Source organism: Dendrobates tinctorius, unplaced genomic scaffold, assembly GCF_039654945.1.
Source record: "Dendrobates tinctorius isolate UK_male_01 unplaced genomic scaffold, ASM3965494v1 ptg000370l, whole genome shotgun sequence".
Lineage (NCBI taxonomy): Eukaryota > Metazoa > Chordata > Amphibia > Anura > Dendrobatidae > Dendrobates > Dendrobates tinctorius.
In genome coordinates, this window is record NW_027362036.1 from 5,124,722 (window position 1) to 5,137,771 (window position 13,050).

Here is a 13,050-nt window from a genome sequence, read left to right on the forward strand (position 1 = left end):
AATGTTGGCGTGGCAAGGTCTGGTACAGGGTTTGTGCGTGACTGGAGGGATGTGGATTTGCCAGAAAGTGCTCCTCCAACCAGCACTCGCAGTGCATCATTGACACCGGGAACATTGGCCCACATGTCAGATTATGCCTTGCAGATCCTAAAAAGGGACCCCCGCATTGCCAAAATGATGAACGATGATGACTACTGGTTGGCCAGCATCCTGGATCCATGCTATAAAGGCAAATTACAAAACATCATGCCACAGGAGAACCTTGACCTAATATTGGCTAATAAACAAGCAACTCTGGTAAATCGGTTGCTTGAGGCATTCCCAGCACACAGCAGCGGTGATGGTTCTCACACGAGCCGTACGGGCCGGGGGCAGCTTGGCAGAGGTGTTCGTGGTGCACACAGCAGAAGTGGCGTTGGAGACAGGGGTTTCATGACAATGTTGTGGACTGATTTTTCAAGTACCGCTCACACAACTGGTAATACTGCATCGATGGAAAGTGACAGGAGACAGCAGTTGTCAACTATGGTTACAAACTACTTTTCCTCCCATATCGATGTTCTCCCACACAGGTCATTCCCCTTTGACTATTGGGCCGCTAAACTGGACACCTGGCCTGAATTGGCACAATATGCCTTACAGGAGCTCGCTTGCCCAGCTGCAAGTGTGCTATCGGAAAGAGTCTTCAGTGCAGCTGGATCAATCCTGACAGAAAAAAGGACCCGTCTGTCAACCCAAAATGTGGATGATCTAACCTTCATTAAAATGAACCATGCATGGGTTTCCAAGGATTTTGTCCCACCTTCCCCTGATGACACATAGGGTGACAGAAAAATGGCTTGCTTTGGTCCACCTCTTCCTGGGACTTCACCTATTTCGCCTTTTGCATCAGCTGAATGTCCAACATCAACATATGCCACTTTCTAAAACTCCCTAACTGTGCTGCCTCCCCCCCCCATGGCCGGGGTCACCACCTAGCGCACGACACCGTGCGAGTGCCGTTGCCCTGGACAGGTGGGTAGGCCGACTCTTGGGTGCGGGCACTGGCACAGGGTCCCTCATAGTGCAATCAAGTGTCTCTGACGGTGGTGGTGCACACCCGCCGTCAGACATACCGCCGTACTATGAGGGGCCCAGTGCCAGTACCGACGCCCACGAGTGGGCCCCCCTTGCTTGGGCAGGGCCCCAGCATTTGCAATCTTTACCTCTCCCTGCTCCTCCGCTGTGTAGTCTGGGCCGTCAAATCCATACTGTGCCTGACACCGTTTGAGCCTGCCTCCTGATGTATAGACATATATTTTGAATGTGTACGCTATCCATACATGTTATCTGGGGATACGGTACCCTTTCTCACCTTTGTGCAATCACATGCAATCCATACTGGGCCTAACACCGTCTGAGCCTGTCTCCTGATGTATAGACATATATTTTGAATGTGTACGCTATCCATACATGTTATCTGGGGATACGGTACCCTTTCTAACCTTTGTGCAATCACGTGCAATCCATACTGGGCCTAACACCGTCTGAGCCTGCCTCCTGATGTATAGACATATATTTTGAATGTGTACACTATCCATACATGTTATCTGGGGATACGGTACCCTTTCTCACCTTTGTGCAATCACGTGTAATCCATACTGGGCGTGAGAACGGCTGGCGAGCTGTTAAGCAAGCTACAGCACCTGTGGTTTGCATACGTAAGTTTTTCATTTTTTCAGGAATGACGGTTAGGCCTAATTCCGGAACTGTGGTTGACCTGCACTTACTGGGAAATCATTGTTCGCGGGTAATAATTGTAATCAGTAATCCCCATCACTAACGTTGTTCAGCGGGTTATCTGCACCTGTAAGCGACAAACGCTGGCCTTTTCAGTGTAGCGCACATGCAGCCACGGACATGTAAGGGCATGACAAACCAGTTATTGGCCAATCTCATGTGCCAGAGCCTCACGTGTCCCTCTAGTAAGCCGGACTCGGACCGCGGGGCATGACGGAGTTTCGTTCGTTAACGGAATTAAGCTTGCAATGTGTGCATCTGTTCTGTAGCTGGCATGGTTGAGGTTTCCCAGGTGGAGTCGAATTTAACCGTAGGCTCCACTCCTGGTGGTGCCCTTCTGGAAATTCCTTTAAGGTTCAGCTTTGCAACCATACTGCCCACGTAAAACAAACACTTTGCCTTCATGAACGCTGTTTGGAGGGTCATGACTCGTGGGAATAACGCCGCCCAATCAGTTAACCTGCTAGAGAGATCGTTCGTTGCTCCCAAGCATGACATCACACTCCCTAGGAAGAAGGTAATGCCACTGTGGCGACCGTACTCCTGGGGGCGACACAAGTGCACTGATGCCCAGCCACTGCTCGATGAATCTGCTGGTACATTGACCCAGACCACTACATTCCCCTCGCACGCTACACGGCCTGAATCTGACCCTGATGAAACTCAGGTTACCCTTCCCATATACAGTTCCTTCTTACACGGTGACAAAGAGGAAGCTGCAGATGAAAGTGCAGGTTCGGCCCACCCGCCATCAGACACACCACCGTACTATCAGAGGCCCTGTGCCAGTGCCGTCGCCAAAGAGTGGGCCCCCCCTGCTTGCTCAGGATCACAGCACTTGCAAGGTTGAAATACTGTGCAGTGAGATGGAAGATGGGGACGACGAGGAGTCCAGACTAGTACAGGGATTCCCTAGCGAGGAGACTTATTTGATTGTTTTCAATGTTGGGACAGCAATTTTTGGGGAGCACTATACTCTGGAGAATGATAGATGGGGCCCACCATACACTGGAACATTCCAAAGGTGGACATCAGACACTGGAGCAGCATTTACAGGGCCCATTATACACTAGAACATTAGAAATGGGGCCCATTATGTTTGGAGCATTATTTGGGCCCATAAGACAGTGGAGCTTCATCCATGGGGACCAACATATACTGTAGCATTATGTGGAGCTCATCATATACTGTTTCAAACATTATATGGGACCAATGATTCTGTATGGAGAAATAGATGGGCCTTGTCATGAGATGTAAAAAGTGAAGTATTTTTCATTGTACTATACCGCTATTTCTCTGCCGTATCGGAGCATGATGAGTTGTGGTATGTGTTAATGTGGCGCTCTTTCGCCCAGGGCACATGAAAACCTGGAGCCAGCCCTCCCCCCCCACAACTTTAGCCAAATAACCCCCATTTTTCAGTGCGTAACTTGTATTATGAAGTTAATTAAGGTTGACAAGCTTAAGTAAGAAGAATTGATGCTTTTGGCATTCAAGTGGGCACTGTAGGTGTGTTTCCTGTCCTCCTCTCACTGCCGACTTTTATTCCCCATTGACTTACATTGGGTTTCGTGTTTCGGGACGACCCCGACTTTTCCCTATAATCGGACGATCTTGCTCGACCCGACTTTTGGAAAAGTCGGGTTTCACGAAACGAAACTCGACCCTAAAAAAACAAAAGTCGCTCAACTCTATTCAGGAGCACACCACTCTTCTGCTACCTCACTTCCTGGTTCTGTGATGGAAATATATACATTTCATATTGATCTCACTTGCCTGTATACTCCTATAAACAGATATGCTCATATATATACAATATATTAACATCTAATATGTGACTGTTCAGAATGACCTAATAACCTCATGAAACCAGACTAGACAGTTTCTTGGGGTTTTTCCAGACAGCCGAAAACAGGAAGTAACACCAGATGTCCCAACTGATGTCTCCATCTTTGCTGAATAGGAGGAAAAGGCGACAGTAAATGATATTTTGCTATATCAGCTCTTTTGTTATATCTTAACTAGAATCCTCCATATACTCAAACAGCCAATAACATTGAAACTCAACCTTATGTTAATTAACTAACCACTCCTTTCTATACGTAATTATAAAACCATGTATGTGTAATAAACCTTCATAGTATTGTTGTCAGGAACACCGCACTGCACTTGCTCACTGTGCCAGTGCGGGTGTCCTGAGTACAAAGACAGTACTCACAGATACCTGTGGAGCAGGGCAGCAGTGGTGACGATGCGTGCTTCAGAGTATCAGGACCTGAAGCACATGACTGCTGGGGGCGTGGCCTAAGCTCCACAGATCTAGGAGCTGCAGGGAAACTCCTAGAAAGGTAACTACGGGGCAATGTTACCAAGGGGCATAGACAGACAGAAACCAGACAAAGCCAGGGTCAAAGCACCAGATAGCAATATAGTACCACGGGGTTTAGACAGAAAGGATAGTCAGGACGTAGCAATAGGTCAGAAAACCTGAACGGGCAATAGACGGTACAATAGGGACAAACTGTAACGGAGTAACGATAGCCAAGCCAGGAGGTCAGAACCGGAGAAGACAGTAGTACCAAAGCGAGAGACGGAGTACAGAGTGAGGGAACAGGCCGGGTCATACACGGGAAGCAAACAAGCAACGCAGCATACACGCACACCAGGGGTCAGACACCAGAACAACAGTATAGCTGACAGAGAACCCTGGTAAAGAGTGAGTATAAATACCCCTCCCAGATCCAGAAAGAGGCCACGAACACTTAACCCTGTGAGTGCAGGGCAAGAACCCTGTTCAAACCATGACAGTACCCCCCCTCTTAATGGGGGGCCACTGGACCCCCAGGCTTGTCTGGGTATCTGGCGTGGAGAGCCCGCACCAGACGATCGGCATGCACCGAACTGGCCGGAACCCATGACCGATCCTCCAGAGAGTACCCCTTCCAGTGTATCAGATACTGGAGTCAACAATGCGCCCTACTTCATACTCCAGCTGCCCCTCTACCAGCACTGGCGGAGCATTTGATGAGGGATCCTCTCTCACTGTCCCCACAGGCTTTAACAGGGACCTGTGGAAGACATTAGAAATTTTAAAGGAGGTGGCAGCTGCAGTCGGTAGGCTACTGGGTTAATAACCTCCACAACTTTGTATGGGCCAATAAACTTGGGGCCCAGCTTTATAGAAGGTATCTTAAGCTTGATATTGCGGGTGGATAGCCACACCTTCTCCCCTACTGCAAATGCTGGACCTGGCCCCCTCCTCCTGTCAGCAAACCGCTTATAGTTTTCCTGGGCCTTGGAAATATTCCTCTGAACCTCCCTCCAGAGAATTCTAAGATGTTGTGTCACATCCTCAGCACCAGGACAACCTGAATCCATATGGGAAAACTTTCCAAAATGTGGGTTAAAGCCATAGTTGACCTGAAAAGGAGACTTCCCAGTAGACTGACTCACACGACCGTTGAATGCAAACTCTGCCATGGGCAATACCTCACACCAGTCCTCCTGCCTGGAAGAGGCCAAGCATCTCAGAATCTGCTCCAACGATTGGTTCGTGCGCTCCGTCTGTCCATTAGACTCTGGGTGGTAGGCAGAGGAGAAGGACAACGAAATCCCCAGCTTTTTGCAAAAAGCCCTCCAGAACCTCGCTACAAACTGTACCCCTCTGTCTGATACCACATTCATAGGCACTCCATGTAACCTAATTATATGCTGCATAAATAAGCGGGCCAGGGTTTCAGCAGATGGTAATGCGGGGAGAGGTACAAAGTGAGCTTGCTTTGAAAACCTATCCACCACCACCCATATCACCGAGTTGCCCCTGGAAGGAGTTAGATTTGTAATAAAATCCATGGACAAATGTGTCCATGGTCTATCCGGAATTGGCAAAGGCACCAATTCCCCGGCCGGCCGGACCTGAGAACTTTTGGAATGAGCGCACACCCCACATGCAGTCACAAACTTTTTAATATCTGTTACCATAGAGGGCCACCAGAAATCCCTTGCAATTGCCCCCCGGGTAGCTGCAATCCCAGGATGAGCACTCAACACAGAATCATGAAATTCCTGCATAAGTCCGTGACGGAAACGTTCCGGTACAAACAATTTACCCGGGGGTTTACCACCAGGAGCCCGAGCCTGGGCCTCCAAAATCCCTCTCTGTAACTCAGATGAGATTTCGGCCACCACTACTCCTGGCTGAAGAATGGAGGAGGGAGGTTCTGGAGGGGACACCGAATCAAAGCTTCGGGATAAGGCATCAGCCTTGATGTTTTTAGATCCCGGGCGGAATGTGATGGTAAACTGAAAACGAGAAAAAAAAAGCGCCCACCGAGCCTGTCTGGGGGTCAATCTCTTGGCAGACTCGATATAGGCCAAATTTTTGTGATCAGTGATGACTGTAATGGGATGAACAGACCCCTCCAGGAAATGCCTCCATTCTTCAAAAGCCAACTTTACCGCCAACAACTCTCTATTGCCGACATCGTAATTTCTCTCGGCAGAGGAAAATTTTTTAGAGAAGAAGGCGCAAGGCCTCAGGTTAGTAAGGGTAGGAGGGCCCTGAGACAAAACTGCCCCCACCCCCACTTCCGAGGCGTCAACCTCCACGACAAAAGGTCTTGACGGGTCGGGTTGTACCAATACAGGGGCTGAAGAAAAGCACTTTTTTAATGTCATGAAAGAGTTTTTTGCAGCTACAGACCAATTTTTTTACATCAGCTCCCTTGAGAGTGAGGTCCGTTAGAGGCTTTACCACCTGCGAAAAGCCCTTAATAAATTTCCTATAAAAGTTGGCAAAGCTCAAAAATCGTTGCAACCCTTTCAAGTCATGAGGTTGCACCCACTCCGTAACAGCCTGGACTTTCTTAGGATCCATGCGGAACCCCTCCCCTGACACAATCAACCCCAGAAAGGATACTTCTTGCATGAAAAATGAGCATTTTTACAGCTTGGCATACAAATGATTCTCCCTCAGTCTCATGAGAACCATCCGCAAATGGTGCAAGTGAGATTGACTGTCCACCGAGTACACCAGAATGTCATCCAAATAGATAACCACAAAACGACCGATTAAATCAGAGAAAATTACATTAATAAAATTCTGAAAAACAGCAGGAGCATTGGTGAGACCAAAGGGCATGACCAAGTTTTCGAACAGCCCTTCAGTCGTCAGGAATGCTGTTTTCCATTCGTCCCCTTCACGGACTCTTATAAGGTTATATGCCCCACGTAAATCCAGTTTAGAGAACCACTTGGCCCCGGTGAGTTGGTTACATAGATCAGAAATTAGGGGGAGAGGGTATGTATTTTTCACAGTAATTTTGTTTAATTCCCGAAAGTCGAGGCACGGCCACAAACCACCATCTTTTTTCTTAACAAAAAAGAAGCCCGCTGCCACAGGTGAAACAGAAGGCCTAATATGCCCTTTGCGGAGGCTCTCAGTAATGTACTCCTTCATGGCTAGACGTTCGGGCCCAGACAAATTGAACAGGCGAGCCTTGGGTAACGTGGCTCCAGGGACTAGATTAATGGCACAATCAAAGGGTCTATGTGGTGGTAGCGCCTCAGCCTCACTTTCAGAAAATACGTCTTCAAAATCTTTCAGGCACTCTGGAATACCTTCCAGATCGACAGACGACACTGACACAGATTTTACTGGGGTGACAAGAGTTGTCAAGTTACAACATAGACCGTTAGCCATACAACCCCACTGAATGATCTCCCCTGTGACCCAGTCAATAGTAGGATTGTGACATTGAAGCCAAGGCATACCCAGTATCAGTCCAGCCAGCAGATTATTTATGACAAAACATCTTAATTTTTCCACGTGAGTGGAACCCACTTTCAGAGAAAAGGTATCAGTCATGAAACAAATTCCCTCCTGGGTGATAGGAGAAGAATCAATTGCCATGATTTTAACAGGATCTTTTAACCTGACTGTCCCTATCTTATGAAAAGTCACAACTTTGGCATCGATCAGATTAATAGAAGAACCACAGTCAACAAAGGCGGTAGTCCCAACCGGACCGCCTGTAAGTTCCAGTTCCACCGGAAGCAGAATTTTAGTAAGCGAGTAAAAGGGTACCTGGGAGTCTGGGCAACCTCCTCGATTGTTACCCAGACTCAGTCGTTTTCCTGACGGCTTCTCTGAAGAAGGGCAAGAAGGACAGTTCCTTCTCCAATGTCCAGCGGATCCACAGTAAAAGCACAATTGGTTGTTTCTTCGGTGTCGCCTCTCTTTTTCCTCCAATGATGTGGCACCAACCTCCATGGGCTCAGGACTAGATGCAGAGTCTCTCAGATTGGAGAATAAAGGGGTCTCCTGTAGCATGACCCCTCTTGCCCGCAGCCTACGGTCCATGCGGACAGCCTGGATCATAGCGTCCTCCAAAGAATCCGGTGGAGGATGAAGGGCTAGCGCATCTTTCAAACGTTCGGACAGGCCTCTGCAGAACAAACCCCAGAGGGCAGCGTCATCCCAGGAGACCTCCGCTGCCCAGCGTCTGAACTCAGAGCAGAACCATTCAGCAGAGTTCCTTCCCTGTGTCACATTCATCACCATATCCTCTGCCAGACGCACTCTATCAGGCTCATCATAAATGTGCCCCAGAGCCTCAAAGAACAAATTCACAGACATGCGTTCAGGAGCAGAGGAAGAGAGAGATAAAGCCCATGCCTGTGGAGCCCCCCGAAGTAGGGAAATGACGACCCCCACCCTCTGGAACTCATCCCCGGAAGAGCGGGGTCTCAGAGAAAAAAAAAGCTTGCATCCTTCTCTGAACGACCTGAACTCCTTTTTATCCCCTGAGAAAAGGTCTGGCAATTTGACCAGAGATTCTGGGAATGCCAATGACACATCTCTATCCCCAGCACAAGAATCCCCTGTAGCGGCAGCCCCCTGTACCGTATCCACCAACTGTTGCTGGGTCTGGGCCATCGTGCGCTGTTCCACATTAAGTTTGTGGAACATTTGGGTCAGGTGCTTGACCTGATCAGCCAAAGCTTGTATGGGATCCATGAGGATAACACACTTTTTTTTTTTTCCCTCAGAGGGGGAAAAAAAAAAACTGAAATGGTCAGCTATAATGTCATGAACACCGCACTGCACTTGCTCACTGTGCCAGTGCGGGTGTCCTGAGTACAAAGACAGTACTCACAGATACCTGTGGAGCAGGGCAGCAGCGGTGACGATGCGTGCTTCAGAGTATCAGGACCTGAAGCACATGACTGCTGGGGGCGTGGCCTAAGCTCCACAGATCTAGGAGCTGCAGGGAAACTCCTAGAAAGGTAACTACGGGGCAATGTTACCAAGGGGCATAGACAGACAGAAACCAGACGAAGCCAGGGTCAAAGCACCAGATAGCAATACAGTACCACGGGGTTTAGACAGAAAGGATAGTCAGGACGTAGCAATAGGTCAGAAAACCTGAACGGGCAATAGACGGTACAATAGGGACAAACTGTAACGGAGTAACGATAGCCAAGCCAGGAGGTCAGAACCGGAGAAGACAGTAGTACCAAAGCGAGAGACGGAGTACAGAGTGAGGGAACAGGCCGGGTCATACACGGGAAGCAAACAAGCAACGCAGCATACATGCACACCAGGGGTCAGACACACCAGAACAACAGTATAGCTGACAGAGAACCCTGGTAAAGAGTGAGTATAAATACCCCTCCCAGATCCAGAAAGAGGCCACGAACACTTAACCCTGTGAGTGCAGGGCAAGAACCCTGTTCAAACCATGACAATTGTAGTATTGAGGAAATGCGATGCTGTTACTATGTGTACAGAGTTTCATTTAATTGAGCGCTCAGCATACTCAGTTTAATTGGGAATGGCCACAGCACACACAGGGATAGATTTATCCTAACCAAATTTCCATAACATCTGGCGCCCAAAGCGGGGTCAGTGGACAAAATGCACAGGGACCCTGCTGACCGGAGATACGGAGGGGCCGGCCATGGCCTTGGCTCAGGGGACGGAGACTGCGTAGCTCCATAAGTAAGATAAGATAATCCTGTTATCTTACCTGAATGTCCCCTGTGCCCAGTCCGGGTCTATACCTCTTGCTGGTCAGATGTGGCCACCACCGCATTTCCCAGGTAGTGTAAAAAGTCCATGCTCGTATCCAAACCCTGGGATATAAGCCAAGGTGTCTGCTGCGTTTCATGTCTGTCAAGATCCGGGAGAGAGGGTTGGAACGGTGACTGGTTTTGCTTGCGATTGCTGCGAAACTGATAGCAGGAAGTTGAATCTCTCAGATAAGTCCTCACAGAATCACCCATGCATTGGAGGGACAGTAGAGGCCCCAATATCCGGGCACGGGTGTCTTAGAGAGATATCACAAGATAAATGTTAGGCGTCGGGTTTCTGTCACTGCACAGCAGGAATCCCAAACTTTGCATTCGGCAGTCTCCCATTCCTCTCTGGCTGTAGAGGAGGCTGCTCAGCAGACTCATCAATCCAGGCGCTCTGCTCAGACCAGCTCTATAGCTTTGGTTGCTGCTGCCACCTCTGGTCCAGTTATAGCAACTCAAGCTGGTCAGCAGCGAGCTACTCCAGGGACTAAGTCCTCCTTTCGGTCCACTGAGCATGCCCGTGGGACGATCTCTCATTGGAGATTGGAGGTCACATGCTCAGGTCCTTCTCCAGATCGGATTGGACCATCAGGAAGGTCCTGGAAGGACGCAGCTATAAAAGGTTTGTATGGCCTCTCGGCCATGCGCTAATATAGAGAAAGATTTAGACCATGTGGAATGAGAGTTGTATGCACGTATGAATGTCTATGGTGAATGACTCATTGGAAACCCCTACCCTTGGTACGCATGTGTTGTGTAGCCTAGCCTGTTAGCGCCCAGGCTGAGGAGCAAGTAGGGGGCAGAGTCAGAGACTGGCATCAACGCCAAGTGGTGGCTTGGTCTGTACGCCATGGTTCTCTTGGTCGACACTCCACGGTCGCCAGCGTCACTTAGTGGCATCCGCAGTTGCGACACCGCACACTTAGTAGGTCTAGAGGGACTCTGACCCTGTGTCCTTGGGGCTGAGTCCTGTGACTTGATACTGAGCATTTACCTTGCCGAGCTCTGTGAGCCTTAACAGGCTCCGGCATTTATGTTCAGCGGTAGTGTGGCTCTGTGAAGCAGCAGAGTCCGCCTCTGTACACACCAGGTGACGTTAACTCACGTGTGCCCCTCTATTATACCGCCATATAGCATCCGCCATTACTAGCAGCAGTTTACCACCCCTGCACAGTGGACCCCGGGCTGCGAATGCACCATATTACCATCTTTATTATTTGGTGCATTCCGCCAGCCCTAACATTATATTAGCACCAGGGTCTGGCTAGAAATCTGCAGAAACTCTTCCGCCCCATCGTCCCTACAACTGTCCTATAGACCTTTTGCCAGGCGCGGAGCCTCCTTGAGGTCGCGTGTATCCCCTGTCTCTCCTGGAGATGGAGGCCATGTCACAATTAGTGTTGAGCATTCCGATACCACAAGTATCGGGTATCGGCCGATACTTGCTGTATCGGAATTCCGATACCGACTTCCGATATTTTTTCAATATCGGAAGTCGGCATCGGAATCGGAAGTTCAAAGTTGATTGACAGCCTGACGTCATCATGATGCGCGGTGTGTGCGCATCATGATGCGCCGTCATTTCGGGCCTTCCGGGGGTCTCTGCCGGCCTGCCGGGGGGCTGTGTGGACTGCCCGGGGTCTGTACCGGCCTGCCGGGGGGCTGTGCCGGCCTGCCGGTGGTCTGTGCACCCTGTGGGGGTCTGTACCGGCCTGCTGGGGGGCTGTGCCGGCCTGCCGGTGGTCTGTGCACCCTGTGGGGGTCTGTACCGGCCTGCCGGGGGGCTGTGCCGGCCTGCCGGGGGGCTGTGCTGATGTCCGGGGGTCTGTGCAAGCATCGTCCGATGGGACTACAAGTCCCATCTGGCGATGCCTGCTACCATGACAGTGATTGACACATTAGCCAATGATGGGACAGTAGTAGTCCCATCATCCGGCTAATGTGTTAAATGTTAAAAAAAAAAAAAAAATACTACACACATACTACATGCATGCTACATACATACTACATGCTACATACATACTACATACATACTACATACATACTACATACATACCACATACATACCACATACATACTACATACATACTACATACATACTACATACATAACACACATATACTACATGCATGCTACATACATACTACATGCTACATATATACTACATACATACTACATACATACATACTACATATATACTACATGCATGCTACATACATACTACATGCTACATACATACTACATATATACTACATACATACTACATACATACTACATGCATGCTACATACATACTACATGCTACATACATACCACATTCATACTACATACATACTACATACATACTACATGCTACATACATACCACATACATACTACATACATACTACATACATACTACATGCATGCTACATACATACTACATGCTACATACATACTACATATATACTACATGCATGCTACATACATACTACATGCTACATACATACTACATATATACTACATGCATGCTACATACATACTACATGCTACATACATACTACATATATACTACATGCATGCTACATACATACTACATGCTACATACATACTACATATATACTACATACATACTACATACATACTACATGCATGCTACATACATATTACATACATACTACATGCTACATACATACCACATATATACTACATACATACTACATACAATACATTCATACAATACATACATAGACATACAGTACATATAACATAGAGTAACATACTTACCAATACTTGTCACATTGTTCCCCGAAGCCATTGTCTTTTACGGAATAAATATTAACATAACAAACCACAAAAATACTCACCCACGATCCGAAGCAGTCCACGAGTGTGTCCCACGACGATCTTGGGTAGAGAACTGCAGCATCAGCTGTTGCTGCCGTTCTCTACGGGCTGCAGGAATCCAATGACGGAAGGTAGGTATCCTTCCGCACTGTATTCCTCCATCACTTAAAAAAAAAAAAGTCCCTAGTCTCACTTTATGCCATTGCTGCACACAGCAATGGCATAAAGTGAGACTAGGGACTTTTTTTTTTTTAAGTGGCGGAGGAATACAGTGCGGAAGGATACCTACCTTCCGTCATTGGATTCCTGCAGCCCGTAGAGAACGGCAGCAACAGCTGATGCTGCAGTTTTCTACCCAAGATCGTCGT